This window comes from Pongo pygmaeus, chromosome Y, assembly GCF_028885625.2.
Source record: "Pongo pygmaeus isolate AG05252 chromosome Y, NHGRI_mPonPyg2-v2.0_pri, whole genome shotgun sequence".
NCBI lineage: Eukaryota > Metazoa > Chordata > Mammalia > Primates > Hominidae > Pongo > Pongo pygmaeus.
Genome location: NC_072397.2, coordinates 8,412,372 through 8,426,666, shown reverse-complemented (window position 1 = coordinate 8,426,666; position 14,295 = coordinate 8,412,372). Strand labels below are relative to the sequence as shown.

Sequence of the window (14,295 nt, the reverse complement as noted above, 5' to 3'; positions counted from 1 at the left end):
AGAAGTCCAGATACTGACTGTGGTAAATAACAATAATAGTAATAACTATAATAATAGGTTTTAAGAGAGCCTTTTGGAATTAAAGATAAGATGTAACATCTATTTTTCCTCATCCACTTTGGACTTAAAGAAATACAATTTACATTAACTGAATTCATGAAATGAATCTCAGTCATGTGAAATTTTGTTAAAGGGTGCAGTACAGAATACATAACATCCATTAAAAAAAAAGATCTTCTAGGATCCTGTTCCTATCTACTTATTGTAAAATAAGTGCAGATGAGATGGTTTGAGAGCTTATGAAAATAAAGAGAACTCAGTTTGCTGCAATTAAATCATGGCAAAATAAAAAAAAAGTTAAGCTTTCCTCCCCAAATCCCTGCCAAAGCTCAAATCTCATTCAAAGAAAGATAACTTAAATGATAGCTTCTGCTAGATAGCAGTGAATACAAGGATTGAAAAAAAAATGTTTATATTGAATTTTGCTTGTTCAATTTGGCATAGAAAAGATAAGGCCAGTGAAGAAGCAGAAAGAGATAACACCAAGAAAAGGTGGCAACAGGAATAAAAGACTCTTTGAGAATGCTGTCCAGCTGAGAAACAAGGAAATCCGAGACCAAAAAATAAAAATAAACCCAGCAAGCCAAAGAAAGATAACAAATGAGCATCCACTCTCAAATATCTCCTGCTGAACATAGTCTCTGTGCCAAAAATGTTGCAAGAACTTATCAAAAATGTGATACTCCATTATAAGAAATATATCAAACAGAGAAATTTGGATGTGAGAATGGAGTATAAAAATCCAAATTATGATTTCTGAGTCAGGGTTTTGTGTGGACTCATGGACACTCATTCTGCAATCTGAAAAATAAAAATAAAAAACCCACAGATTTCTTAGCTGTGCAGTTCAAACATAGCAGTTCAAAATGAGAGAGGTTCCTGCCTGCGTTGCTGTTTGCTGAGATCATGGGGCTAAGTTGTTGAAAATGAGCGAAAGGAAAAATGCTGTATAAGAACTTGCAGGTAACCTTCTATAAATTAAAAGAGAAATAAAGCCCCTCTTCTGCCCTCTAATGTGTGTTTCCTTTCCTTGTTGCAGTATCTGGAACACAGATAATTCCATCTCAAAACTGTGGATGAAGGATTTCCATCTGTGGTAAGAACTTCCAGATTTATTCTCATTTTGTTGTGCATATGCATTCTTCCTCTTAGTATACCAGTTGTTAAAAGCAAGAGAGACAAATTTGACTGTGAGCTAGCTAAGAATGGTTTGAACATTTTAATCTGTAAAATGTAAAACAAACAAATAAACCAAACAAAACTATTAGTTAGTCCTTCAGAGAGAACAATAGTTTGCCAAGCTGAGGGCACCATGTCTATCGACAATTGCTAAGCTATTTACTCACTGGCTATTTAATGAAATAAACCAAGCTACCTTATTTTTACATAGATAACAAATATTTGTGGGAAAGGAAAATAGCTATGGTTTTCCCTTTTCATTTTTTTTTCAGTAAAATCTAGAATAATATTCATAATAAGCTAAGCACTTGGGATAAAACAAATTATGTGACCACTTTTATTAAAACCTTGTGTCAAGTTTACTTCTACATTGTATCTTTGAACAATTCCACTCATAATTTCAATTCTTTATCAAAAAAAAACAACAACAAAACACCTCCATTTGCTATTGTGTTCATAAGGATACAATATATCTAAAACGGTTTGATATTGAAAACCTCACCCTTTTTAAAAGGTATTCAAAAGTGAAAAGGATACATTTTTTTTTTTCTTTTTTTTTTGAGACAGAGTCTTACTCTGTTACCCAGGCTGGAGTGCAGTGGTGCTACCTCGTCTCACTGCAAGCTCCACCTCCTGGGTTCATGCCATTCTCCCACCTCAGCCTCCTGAGTAGCTGGGACTACAGGTGCCCACCACCACACCCAGCTATTTTTTTTTTTTTTTTTATTTTAAGTAGAGACAAGGTTTCCCCTTGTTAGCCAGGATGGTCTCCACCTGCTGACCTCATTATCCTCCTGCCTTGACCTTCCAAAGTGCTGGGATTACAGGCGTGAGCCACTGTAGCTGATCAAAAGTACACTATTTTTTAACGTTTCCACAGTAATTCTTCCAAATAAAAGCCTTTTTTTATTTGAGTGGCTTAGTTGAAACTGGCATTAAAAAGTGAATAAAGATGTTACCACTTGCCTAACTGTTATAAAAGTTTGAAGCAAAACTTAATTCATACTACAAAGAAGTGGTAGGTTAAGAGATAGATGAATACTATTAATTTTTGATGAGATTATAACATGTATGAATGTGTGTTATATTCACAGACTTCATCAAGAAAGTACTTCTGGATGTGTTAGGTATATTTTCAAGGCTGGCAAATGTAAATTACTATGAAGGAAGCATTATTTTAAAAATTCCCTTATTTTTGTGATGAATGTTGGAATCCTTAGATTGTTTTTAATAAATTTTACATAAAATATTTTCAAATAAGAGGAGAAAAATATAACCTAGAATTAGTAAATTAATAAAATGTTTTTAAATACATATACATAAAAAGCAGAGGTCCTTGATACCTTTTATTAGGTAATGTAATTAAAAAATAATTTTAAAACATTCTCTCAAAGCCATCATGCTACATTTTATCAAATCATTTGATTACATCCATTACAGTTTGCTGAAATTTCATTGCATCAGGAAAGAATATCATAGCTGTAATCCTGTAGTTTCTCTGAAACTTTTGGCAGAAAAAAGAATTGGTGTTTTTTTTTTTTTTTTCTTTTAGAACAACCTACCTTATGTTCTGTGTGATAACTAACAGGGAACCAGTAAGATATTTCATTTCTTTCAAAAATAGGCCAGGAAGTAGAAAGCAGTTCCAAATTTCAAAATTTTAAAAATAGAATCTTCACATTCACTTCTATGAACATATTTGTTCCTTTTCTTTAGACCAACTAGATTTTCAACTATATTACTCACCATAGTGTCATCTTTAAATTCCAGACTCTGATTATATGCTAAGACATAAAAGTAGTGCATAAAATAAATGGATCTATACTAAGCTTTCAAGTTAGATGATAAAATATGGAATTGTAAGTCATTCATTGATAAATTGGGTCTAATTCTTCAGTGTATTACGAAAATAATAAGCTACTCTAATATACCAGCAAGGGTGAAATTTTTTCCCTGTAAAGGGGAATGTAGTAAATATTTTCAATGTTGCAAGATGTGCTGTCTCTCTTGCAGCTACACAACTGTGTTGCAATCATGAACTGAATCCATGAAGATGAGAAAAAAAACAGTGCAAAAATGCTGAAAATTTCCAAAGCAAGAACTCCTATTCTCCTCCAAATGATCACAACTTCTCTCCAGCAAGGACACAAAACTGGACACAGAAGATTTACAAATTGACAGAAGTAGGCTTCAGAAGGTGGGTGATAACAAATTCCTCCAAGCTAAAGGAGTATGTTCTAACCCAGTGCGAGAAAGCTAACTGTTGGGGAAACCAGCCGCACACCATCTGGCGGGTACTCTGAGTTCGGGGGAGATAAAGAAGTTAGAAAGAGACAGAATAAGCTTTTAAAACATGGGTCCAGGGGACTGGAGCATTGGAGGCTTGCTCACAGCCCAGAGCTCTTGGACTCCACCTAATTTACTGGTTTATAAGCAATTTGTTCTTAGAGCAGATGGGAGGGGTAGGAAGGGATGAGGAAAAGGATTAATCAGTAAAGGAGAACTTGTGAGTCATTCAACAATATGTATAGCAGTGGCAGTTCCTGTGAATTTCGTTAAGCAAAGGCTTGTGTCTTAAACTACTTAAGATATTTAACTTATCAGGACTAAAATGGGTGGGAGTGGGTTTCAGTAGGAGCCAACATGTTTGATCATACTCCACTGCTTCAAGGGAGTGTTATCTCCCTGAGAAACCTGTAGAATGCTGCTGAGCTGTTATGCTCTCAGGGCACAAAGACATAAAGACAATAAGGAGACTTTTCTCCTCAGAGGCCACCTATGGCTCCCCATGGGTGTCTCACCCAGGGCAGACCAACTCATCTGGCACTCCAGAAACTCTCTTTCCCACATGTCCCCCATTTTTGTCTGTATTTTATTTTATTTTTTTTTTAATAACTGTCATTGCTATCATGGCTGATTCACGGTGTCTGACTTCTCTCCCAAGGTGCCGTCCACATCTGTAGACTAAAAACAAACAGCATAAACAGACACAAACCAAAACAAAATTTGCAACTGTTGATCCACCTATGGTTTCAATCCACTTTAAAGGATTGGTATTAGAAAGGCCATCAGCAGCTCCAGCAAGAATATCAGCTCCAGACAACAGGGTGAGATGACCCTGAGATGCCTCAAAAACTTGTTTTTTTTCAGTTTAGCAACAGTTAATATTAAATTATCTTCTTTTCCTTGTAGATGATGTCTAATCATTTCCAATGGTGTTCAGAGGCATTATAAAAGCTAGGAGTAACAAAAAAATCAGAAGTATTCCAATCACATTGCATTTGAATTGTATGCTGCAAGCTCATAATCTGATCTCCCAACTAACTTACTGTTTGATGGAGATCGTTAATTTGATTTCCCAGTTTTTGATCTATTTGGCTTTGGGTATTCCAAAGCTTAGAAGAATTTTTCTGCCAACTATCCACAAAGCCCACAGTTTGAATAGAAGAGTGCAAAGCCACACCAACAGCAGCAGCAGCAGTAGCTGTGATAGCTATAAGGCCCATGATGACAGCTATTAAAGTAAATATGAATCTCTTTGATATATTAAGTATTCCTTTCAGTACTTCAGTGATACAATGTATGGAGGGAGAGGCCTCCCAGGGTCTATTGAGGGAAACAGGTATCCAAACTTCTTCTCAGGCCTTAACCAGTAAAATGTTATTTTCTTTATTAAAGGTAGAATTAATGCAGGTAAAAAGATGACAGTTGAGGCATGAGATGGTTTGAGAGTCAGGGAGGATATTAATTTTTCCACTGCCAACATAAAAGGAGGTTTAACACAACTCTGCAATGGGACTGTCCAATTAGAGGTCACGACTACAGCAAATTGAAGTTTTTTACTATGAGTCTCTGTTTTATATTCTCCTTTCCAAATGCAAATTGAGATTTGAGCCATCATTAATCTCCACAATTCTGGATGTTTTGGACTTATAATTGGATCAATCATTTTTGGGCTTGGAGGAGCCATACCATTCTCCTTCTACTTAATAGGGAAATTTATTTCAATTCTTCTGTATAATTTTGCTGCATTATCTGGATAGTCATTTGCAAAAGAAGTCTCTCTACAATCTTCAGGCTGTCCAGTACAATTTACTACAATGCATCCCCTAGGGGCCCAATCAATGACAATTCTGTAGGAATTATTTTGCAGTACAGTAGCGCTGTTTGTAATACAATCTTCACAGGTTAGCACCTCTAGCTTTTCAGACCATTTAGTGTCATGCCTAGGACAGGGCTTCTTATTAGTTTTAAATTTATTAATCTGGTAATGTGTCATAACATAGTTGTGCTCAAGATATTTAATAGTGTCCGAAGATTGAAATGTTCTTCCACTGATTGCATGAATAGAAATTTTTGATCCATTATGTGCAGCGACATAAACCATCCAACTTTGTTTATCATAATTTAAACATCCTGCCGCTGGCCTCAGGCAGATGAGAGGAAAGTGATAACCAATGGAAACATTCATTGACATTCCTTCTTCCTCTGGATGAGTAGGACCTTGGTTGTCTGTTGATCCAAGCATCCAGACACTATCATTAACATAAACTTCCACTGGGGGGTCTAACCATGTAACAGGCCTAATCAGTGGTGGGAATGAAATGTAGGCCCAATAAGTGTAATTTTGATCTGCCTCAGCTGCAGGGAGACTCACCACCAGGGAGATTACCACCATCATAGCTACCATTAGATTACTGGTGGTCGTCGGCTTTTTCTGAGATCCCAGGTTCCCTCTTGGAATGTGAGCTAGTCTCTTCATCTGCCCCCAGGTCAGTGGAGTTGCTTGGTGGGTTTTACTGGTTTCCACCTGCTCAACAGAGATGTTCATTTGAGCCATCTGATCAACTGGGGCTGCAGGGATGTTCCAAGGTCTTTTCCTCTTTCTTGGATTCTGGCTCATTGCACAGCTTAAGATGTCTTGTGGGTATCCAGACAGGAAACTTTCTCTTCTGGTGAGATACAAGCAAACCCTTGACCCCATGTAATCATTTTGCCCTTTTCCAAGGTTTTGGTTCTGATGTCCTTCCACCACATGATTTCCTTCATGAGGATTTATTTTGTGCCCTGTCAAATGCTACTCTGCTGCCATTGTAATCTAATCTCTAGACAAATTCAAAAAATTTAAAGTGATAAGAGCCAATTGTAGCTGCATATGGGGAGTAGAGTATTCTCTGGTTCTTCCTTCTGTCTTGTGTTTTTCTAATTGAGATTTTAAGGTTCAATTAGCCCATTCAACAATGGCTTGGCCTTGATAATTATAGCATATTCCAGTACTGTGCTCAATGTCCCATTGTTGAAGGAACGTTTGTAAAGATTTACTACAGTAGACTGGGCCATTGTCCATTTTAATCTTTTGTGGGATGCCCATGGCAGCAAAACAGGAAACTAAATATCTTTTAATATAAGCATTTGCCTCACCTGTGTGGCAAGTTGCCCATACAAAATTAGAAAAGGTATCTATAGTAACATGGACATATGAAAGTTTCCCAAATGAAGATACATGGGTTACATCCATTTGCCACAATATTTTGGGAGTTAATCCCCATGGGTTAACACCAGTCCCTTCACATGCCAGTTGTAGTACCTCGCACTGAGGGCAATGTTTCACAATGTCCTTTGCTTGTCTCCAAGTAATTTAATATTTTTGTTTAAGTCCTGCTGCATTAACATGTGTTAGAGAGTGAAAATCTTGGGCAGTAGTAAGCATAGTGGAAACTAGTAAATCAGCTTGATCATTAGCCTTTACAAGGGTTCCAGGAAGATTAGTGTGTGCTTGAATGTGTGTAATATGGAAAAGAAAACAGTGATCCTGCACTGCCTTTTGTAAAGAAATAAACAGCTAATAGAGTTGTTCATCCACAAGATATTTAATTAGTGCAGTTTCTATGTATTGAATGGCTTGAACAACATAAGCTGAATCAGAGTCAATATTTACAGGTTGCTTAAAGTCTTCTAACATAGCTATAATTTCCTGTAATTCAGCCCTCTGTGCTGATTCAAAGTCAGTTTGAATAATTCTGTTTTGAGGTGCCACATAACTGCTTTTTCATGGCTAGTGCTGTTTGTAAACACAATCTCTGTTCCTTCCAGTGGAGTGCTATGGGTAATTTTTTGAAGGAACCATGTTGTTAGCTTTAAAACCTGAAAAATTTTGTTTTTTGGATAATTATTGTCAAGAACTGTAATGAAGCCAGCTAAATATTTTTGCCAATTGACTGAATTAACAAAGGATTCCCGAATCTGATTTTTGTTCATTGGAAATATAATCTTATCTGGATCTGAGCCACAAAGTTTAACAACTGTAAAGTGAGCTTGTCCAGTCAAGATTGCCATCTGATCCAAGTATACTGTGAGTGTTCTGACAGTATTGTGAAACAGAAAATACCATTCAACTAAGTCCTCACTCTGAACTATAACTCCTGTAGGAGAATGGACAGTAGGGAACACAATGAACAGTAATGGTAAACTTGAATCTATTCTATTTACCTGGGCCTGTTGCATTTTTTCTTCAATCATTTGTAATTCTTTGGCAGCCTCAGGGGTCAATTCTTGTTTACTATTGATAGCAGGATCTCCTTTTAAAATAGAGAACAGATTAGACATAGCATAAGTAGGGATTCCCAAAGTAGGCTGAATCCAATTGACAGCCCCTAATAATTTTTTAAATCTTTCGAAGTTTGCAGTGAGTCTTTTTGAATTTGAACCTTTCCTAAACTTGCATTCCCAAATATTGGAAAGGAGTGGCCGTTTGAATTTTATGAGCAAGCCAGCATTGGCTACCACTGACTGTAAATATGAATAACACTGGATAAGTTGGTCTTGATTTTCAGCCACATACAGTATGTCATCCATATAATGCATGATATACAAATCTGGAAGCTGATCTCTCACAGGCTGAATAGCCTTTTCCACAAAAGTTTGACAAATGGTAGTACAAACTTGATACTGGGACAAATGGTAGTGGGAATAGCCTTTCCCACAAATGGTAGTGGGAATAGTGTTTCCCATAAAAGTATGACAAATGTTCTTTTTATTATCAAGTAGGAAAAATCAAATGTTAGAAGTCTTAGAATATGGAAGCATGTAACCTAGAAATACATATGTTTGGGTGGCTGTTTAATGTTCACTTATTGTTCAGAACACTGTATATACATTATTTTTGCCAAATATATATATATCATACAAACACTATATGTAAATATCATATATAGGTTTATATATGTGCTTTATATAACAAATATATATTTAGCAAATATATATGTTTGTATGGTTGTATGTTTACCTTGTTATAAATATATTTATATATATTTGTGAAATATATTTGCTATTTACTGATATAATATATTCCAAATATATCTATATATTTGTTATCTACTGGTCATATATATAGGCTATATCTACTGATGTAATATATCTATATATTTGCTATCCACTGATCATATATTATGATATATCTGTATATATAGATATATAAAATCAGACTTAAGATAAAGTCCAAAAGCTAAGGCGTATACAGAGCAAGCAATATTTTAATGCATTGTGTAGCTGCTTCAAATTTTATTGCATATTTAGAAAAGCTCAAAGCAAACATTCACTAAAAGATTGCATATGAGCTGGGCATGGTGAGTCACACCTGTAATCCCAGCACTTTGAGAGGCCAAGTTGGGTAGAACACAGGTCAAAAGACTGAGATCATCCTGGCCAACATGATGAAACCCTGTCTCTACTAAAAATACAATAATTAGCTGGGCGTGGTGGTGCGTGCTTGGAGTCCCAGCTACTCGAGAGGCTGAGGCAGGAGAATCAGTTGAACTTGGGAGGTAGAGGTTACAGTAAGCCAAGACTGCACCACTGCACTCCAGCCTGGCAACAGGGTGAGACTCCATCTCAAAAAAAAAAAAAAAAACCAAGATTGAATATGATGACATCAATTTTCCCAGTTATGTTAAAATTAATAAGGTGTGCTTTTTCACACATGCACAATAATGATAAACAAAGAGAAAACAAATAAATATAATAAAGAAATGAATCAACTGTATCATTTAAACTTCTGCTGTCAAGTAAGTTTAAGATAAAGGAATGGGTTCAACACTCTTTGACCAGTAAATAGCATAGTAACTTATCATCACATAACATATGTTTTTAGATAAAAAGAAATAATATATATATTTGCTAAATATAGCACATATAAAATCATATATAACACATATATAGAGAGAAATATATATTTTCACAATATTTATTTTGCAAAATATGTATTTCTATATGTGCTATATATTTTTGCAATATATATATTTCTCTAGATATGTGCTATATATGTATTTGCAAAATATACATATTTGCTATATATAGCACTTTTATAAGTAACAGGACAACCACAATCACTCTTGTACCAATCTATTTTCTCAGATTGGCTGACAATTTCATTTCCAAAACACAGCTGAGTGAAGGCAGCAGAACACCTGACCTTCACCTGGCAATTCTGAAACCCAGGAAAGTTAAACCCATCAATGTTAAGTTCATATGCTTAGTTTTTAAAATGTTGCTCAAGAGATAAGGATGCAAATGTTTATTGTTCATAGATTATTCTTATTTGCATTCTTACAGAAATAAATCTCCTATTTTAAGAAGCATCTCAGTTTCTACTCTGTACCAGATTTCCTAATATTGTTTACCCTTACTTGGCCATTTGGGTTTGGAGTGTTTGTTACTGATGTTTTTGTAATCCTCAATACATTATAACATTCTCTAATGATCTTATTTACTTGCAAATGTTTTCAAATTACATTAAGTTACAGAATTTATAGTTTTAGACTACACAAATTATGGTTTCATTTATTGATGTGTTTTTCTACTTAAAGTCATTTAGTTATTACTATTTCACAATACTGTTTTTTTTTTTTTTTAAATCCTAGGCTTCTTCTTTAAATTAGAAATTTACCCTTTGTAGGAAGTAAATTTAAAAATGCAAAGTTAAACTTAAAACCTAAATACTTGCCCATGGTTTCTGCATAAATATGAATTTATCTTTGACAGGCAGTTGGGTATACATACATGACAATAAAATTAAGATCATGAGGCTAGGCACAGTGGTTGATGTCTGTAATCCCAGCACTTTGGGAGAGCAAGGTGGGCAGATCATGAGGTCAAGAGATCTTGACTATCTTGGCCAACATGGTGAAAGCCCATCTCTACTAAAAATTCCAAAATTACCTGAGCATGGTGGCACATGCTTTTAGTCCCAGCTACTTAGGAGGCTGAGGCAGGAGAATCGCTTGAATCCAGTAGGTGGAAGTTGCAGTGAGCCAAGATTGCACCACTGCACTCCAGCCTGGAGACAGAGTGAGACTCCATCTTAAAAAAAAAAAAAAAAAAAAAAATCATGAAACATCACTGGCTTTTAAGACAAAAAGAAATTAAGTGCATTCATTTCCTAGGGTTGCTGTAAGAATACATCACAAATCATGTGTCTTGAAACTGAAATGCATTGTGTCACAGGTTGGGAGGCCAGAGGTCTCTGATTGAAGTGTCTGCAAGCCTGTGCTTTCTCTGAGACTCTGGGTGGAATTTTTCCCTTCCCCTTCCTTGCTTCCTGCTATCTGCTGACAGTCCTTGGAGTGTCTTGGTTTGCAACTGCATCACTCCAAACTCCACCTCTGTCATCACACAAGATTTTGTTGTATGCAGGACTGTGCCCAAATATTTCTTTTTATGAGAACACCAGTCATTGGATTTAGGGTCCATCTTAATCCTCTATAACTTGATTCCATCTGCAGAGACCATATTTCCCAACAAGATCAAATTTAGAATAGGAGGAGTCAGGACTTTCACTGATTTTTTTTTTTTTTTTTTTTTTGAGGCGGAGTCTGGCTCTTTCACCCAGGCCGGACTGCCCTGGCCCAATCTTGGCTCACTGCAGGCTCTGCCTCCCAGGGTTCTCACCTTTCTCCTGCCTCAGCCTCCCATGTAGCTGGGACTATAGGCACCCCCCACCTCGCCCAGCTAATTTTTTATATTTTTAGTAGAGACGGGGTTTCACCATGTTAGCCAGGATGGTCTCTATCTCCTGACCTCATGATCCACCCTCCTCGGCCTCCCAAAATGCTGGGATTACAGTCATGAGCCACTGCACCAGGCCTTCACTGATTTTTTTAAGAGAACATAATTCAACTTATTACATCAAGAAACTGACTTTGTTCTTGATCTGCCAGATGAAGAATGAATCAGAAATTAACATCCTTCAATTATAAAACCTAAGACCATAATAAGGAGCTCTTTTGGTAAAATCTGTCACTAAAATCATCACTCTGCAATTAACCTGTACTCTTTTGCTAATACCTGTAAGTTCAGAAGTGTATAAATATCTTCCCTCCTCTCTCCTTTTTTCTTTTTTCTTTTTTAGTTTTAAGGAGCAGAGAGTTTAAAAGGCAAGAAAGAAGAGAGAAGAAAGAAGAAGAACTCCTGTACAGAGACATAGAGGGGGACTACAAAGCCAAGAGATGAGATCCCATGTGCAGCAGAAAAGTGGCAGCTTATATGAGGAGGCTGGAGGACTTGGGGTCTGATTTGCATAGAACTTAGGCGACGGGTTTGACCAGACATGTCACTCACATATCCTGTGGAAAACCTGGCCCTCGCACACTAGCCTTTTGATATGCAAATGCAGGGCTATGTTCTACACATGTGGGGGTATGTGAGGGGCACCCATGTTGCCAGGCACATGTAGGGGCAAGGGCAAGAAAAACAGGATGGGAATGGCCGTGTTTGGGTGGACCCAGCTCCTAATGTCCTTCATTTGTATATCAAAAGTTGCCAGCCTAGCTCCAAGACCTAGGGCTTTCCTGCTAGACAAAAAACATTTCTGGAGCCACTTTAAAGGAAGCAATTTTCCAAGGACCCTTTTTTTCTCTCTATCTGCCTAAAATAATTTCTTAATAGCTCCCATAACATTTCCCCCTGTGAAGATGTCACCCTAACTGCTGTTAGGGGATTTTAGGTGACAACACTTTCTGGCTACTTGCTGGTGAAAAGGGGCATGGAATGTGGAACAGCAGCTAAGGTTCTTCCTGGGGTTGATTTAAGGATCCTCAGAAGAATGGCATGTCTGTGCATGGTTCAGCTTGCAGCACCATTTGGAGTTTGATTGTTTCTAAGTGAGAGGAAACAATTTGACTTATATTATCGAGTATACAAAGTTCAAATATTAAAACAAGACACATAAGAAAGAGAGTGCCTAATAAGGGGTTAACCAATTCTATAAAGAAGACTGGAATTCATTAAAGGGGGATTGTAGCCACCCAGGGCTGAAGATTGCTTTTTCCCAAGCCTGTCAATGGTTCTGATTTGATCTTTATGCACTTGTAGATTTTCCTCTAGTTTAGCAGAGGTGTTAATTCAGAAGCAGCATGTTTCATTTAAAAGTGCATCACTATACCTAATAAAATGTCCTAGAACACTCCGTGATAGTCAAACTTTCATGCTTTCTTTTTGTCAGTAACTATTATTCCTGCTATAAGGATAATAATTAAGCAAAATACTACAGCTATGGAAACTGTCCAATATTTGTGTTAGAAGGTGCTACCATGTATAACTCTATTGCAAATAGTAGAGTGAGTATAGCAATTCCCACAAGTGTGATGCAGTAGATAATGCCCATCTAAAATTTTGCTTGCCAAGATATAGAATTTTCCTTTGGGGGTTTATGAATTTCCTTGGTTTTATTTTCCCACACAAAGAAACGTCTTGGTTATGGACAGCCTACTCACTCATTACCTGACAGAATTTGCAAGATAATTGCCAAGAACTAGCATATTGATTGAGATTTTTACATTACCCTTTGCTTTTTTTTTCTTCCAACCTGCAGGAGTTCACCATTTGATTCACAGGAATAAGCAGGGTTAGTTTAAAATGTAGACAAAAAGTTTAAAAACAATTAATGAAACTAGGATTTAATCACAAATCTACAATAAGTCTGAAGCACAGTTTTTCTCACCAGTCTTAATTTTTGGTAAAAATAAATTATTATAGGACCATGTGTATAGCTTTTTTTTTTTTTTTTTTGAGATAGGTCTTGCTGTGTCACCCAGGCTGGAGGGCAGTGGTGGGGTCTTGTCTCACTGCAAGCTCCACCTCCTGGCTTCATGCCATTCTCCTGCCTCAGCCTCCTGAGTAGCTTGGACTACAGGACACCTGGCTAGTTTTTTTTGTATTTTTAGTAGAGACGGGGTTTCACTGTGTTAGCCAGGATGGTCTTGATCTGACCTAGTGATCCATCTGCCTTGACCTGTGTATTGTTTTTAGAATAAACTTTGGCCTTATACTTGGCCTGATTATTTGCATAAAGTGTAGCAAAAGTGGTTATTTCTACATGGCCCTTTTGGATAGGCTTTAATGAAACTCTGTTCCACAAGAGTTTCAGATAAGACCTTTAAAACTGAGCCCAGCCATGGGTTTGTATCGTCAAATAACTGTGAGTTTGGCGATCGTTTTCTCTTGATGTACCAAGATAAACTTGGAGCCCCCAGATCTGTTGGAACATGACATTCTTTACTAATCACAGATTAGGAACCCTGTTCAGGAACTGTGTAGACAAGGTATGAGGCCAGTTCCTGCCCACTAGGGGATTTTATTGGCTCTGCATATTAAGCTTTATTCCTTAAAGGGAAACACATCATTTCAGTCAATGCCTTGATGAAATAACCACTTTCTCCAATTGTGTCATGTTGACAAATAAAAATTGATTCTTTGCACTGATGTAAACAACTGTATATCCATAAGTTAAGAGTACTCACAGATAGTCTCCAAATTCTATAAGAACTAGGCAGAGAGAAACAAACCTGCTCCAAATTTTGTCCACAGGAGTATATCTTACTCAATTATTAAAGACCATAAATCGTTCAAAATAAGTTTCCTTGACTTTGAAAAACAAAACAAGAATCAGCAATATTTTAAGCAAAAGTTAAAACATAGCTTTAACTTTCTGAGTGCAGTCCATTTATTTAACTATTGTTTTGTTTGATATTTCTGAACATGTCTGTTCTTTATGAGTCCCAT

At 36.6% G+C, this 14,295-nt stretch overlaps 1 long non-coding RNA gene across 1 annotated transcript; it reads left to right on the top strand.

Annotated features, from left to right (window-relative positions):
- Positions 1-823: 823 nt before the first annotated feature.
- LOC129025925 (uncharacterized) lies at positions 824-12,700 on the top strand. The gene is made up of 4 exons (XR_008497369.1): positions 824-1,023; positions 1,100-1,156; positions 3,253-3,436; positions 11,645-12,700. It is a non-coding gene; the product is annotated as an uncharacterized LOC129025925 (long non-coding RNA).
- Positions 12,701-14,295: the final 1,595 nt, after the last annotated feature.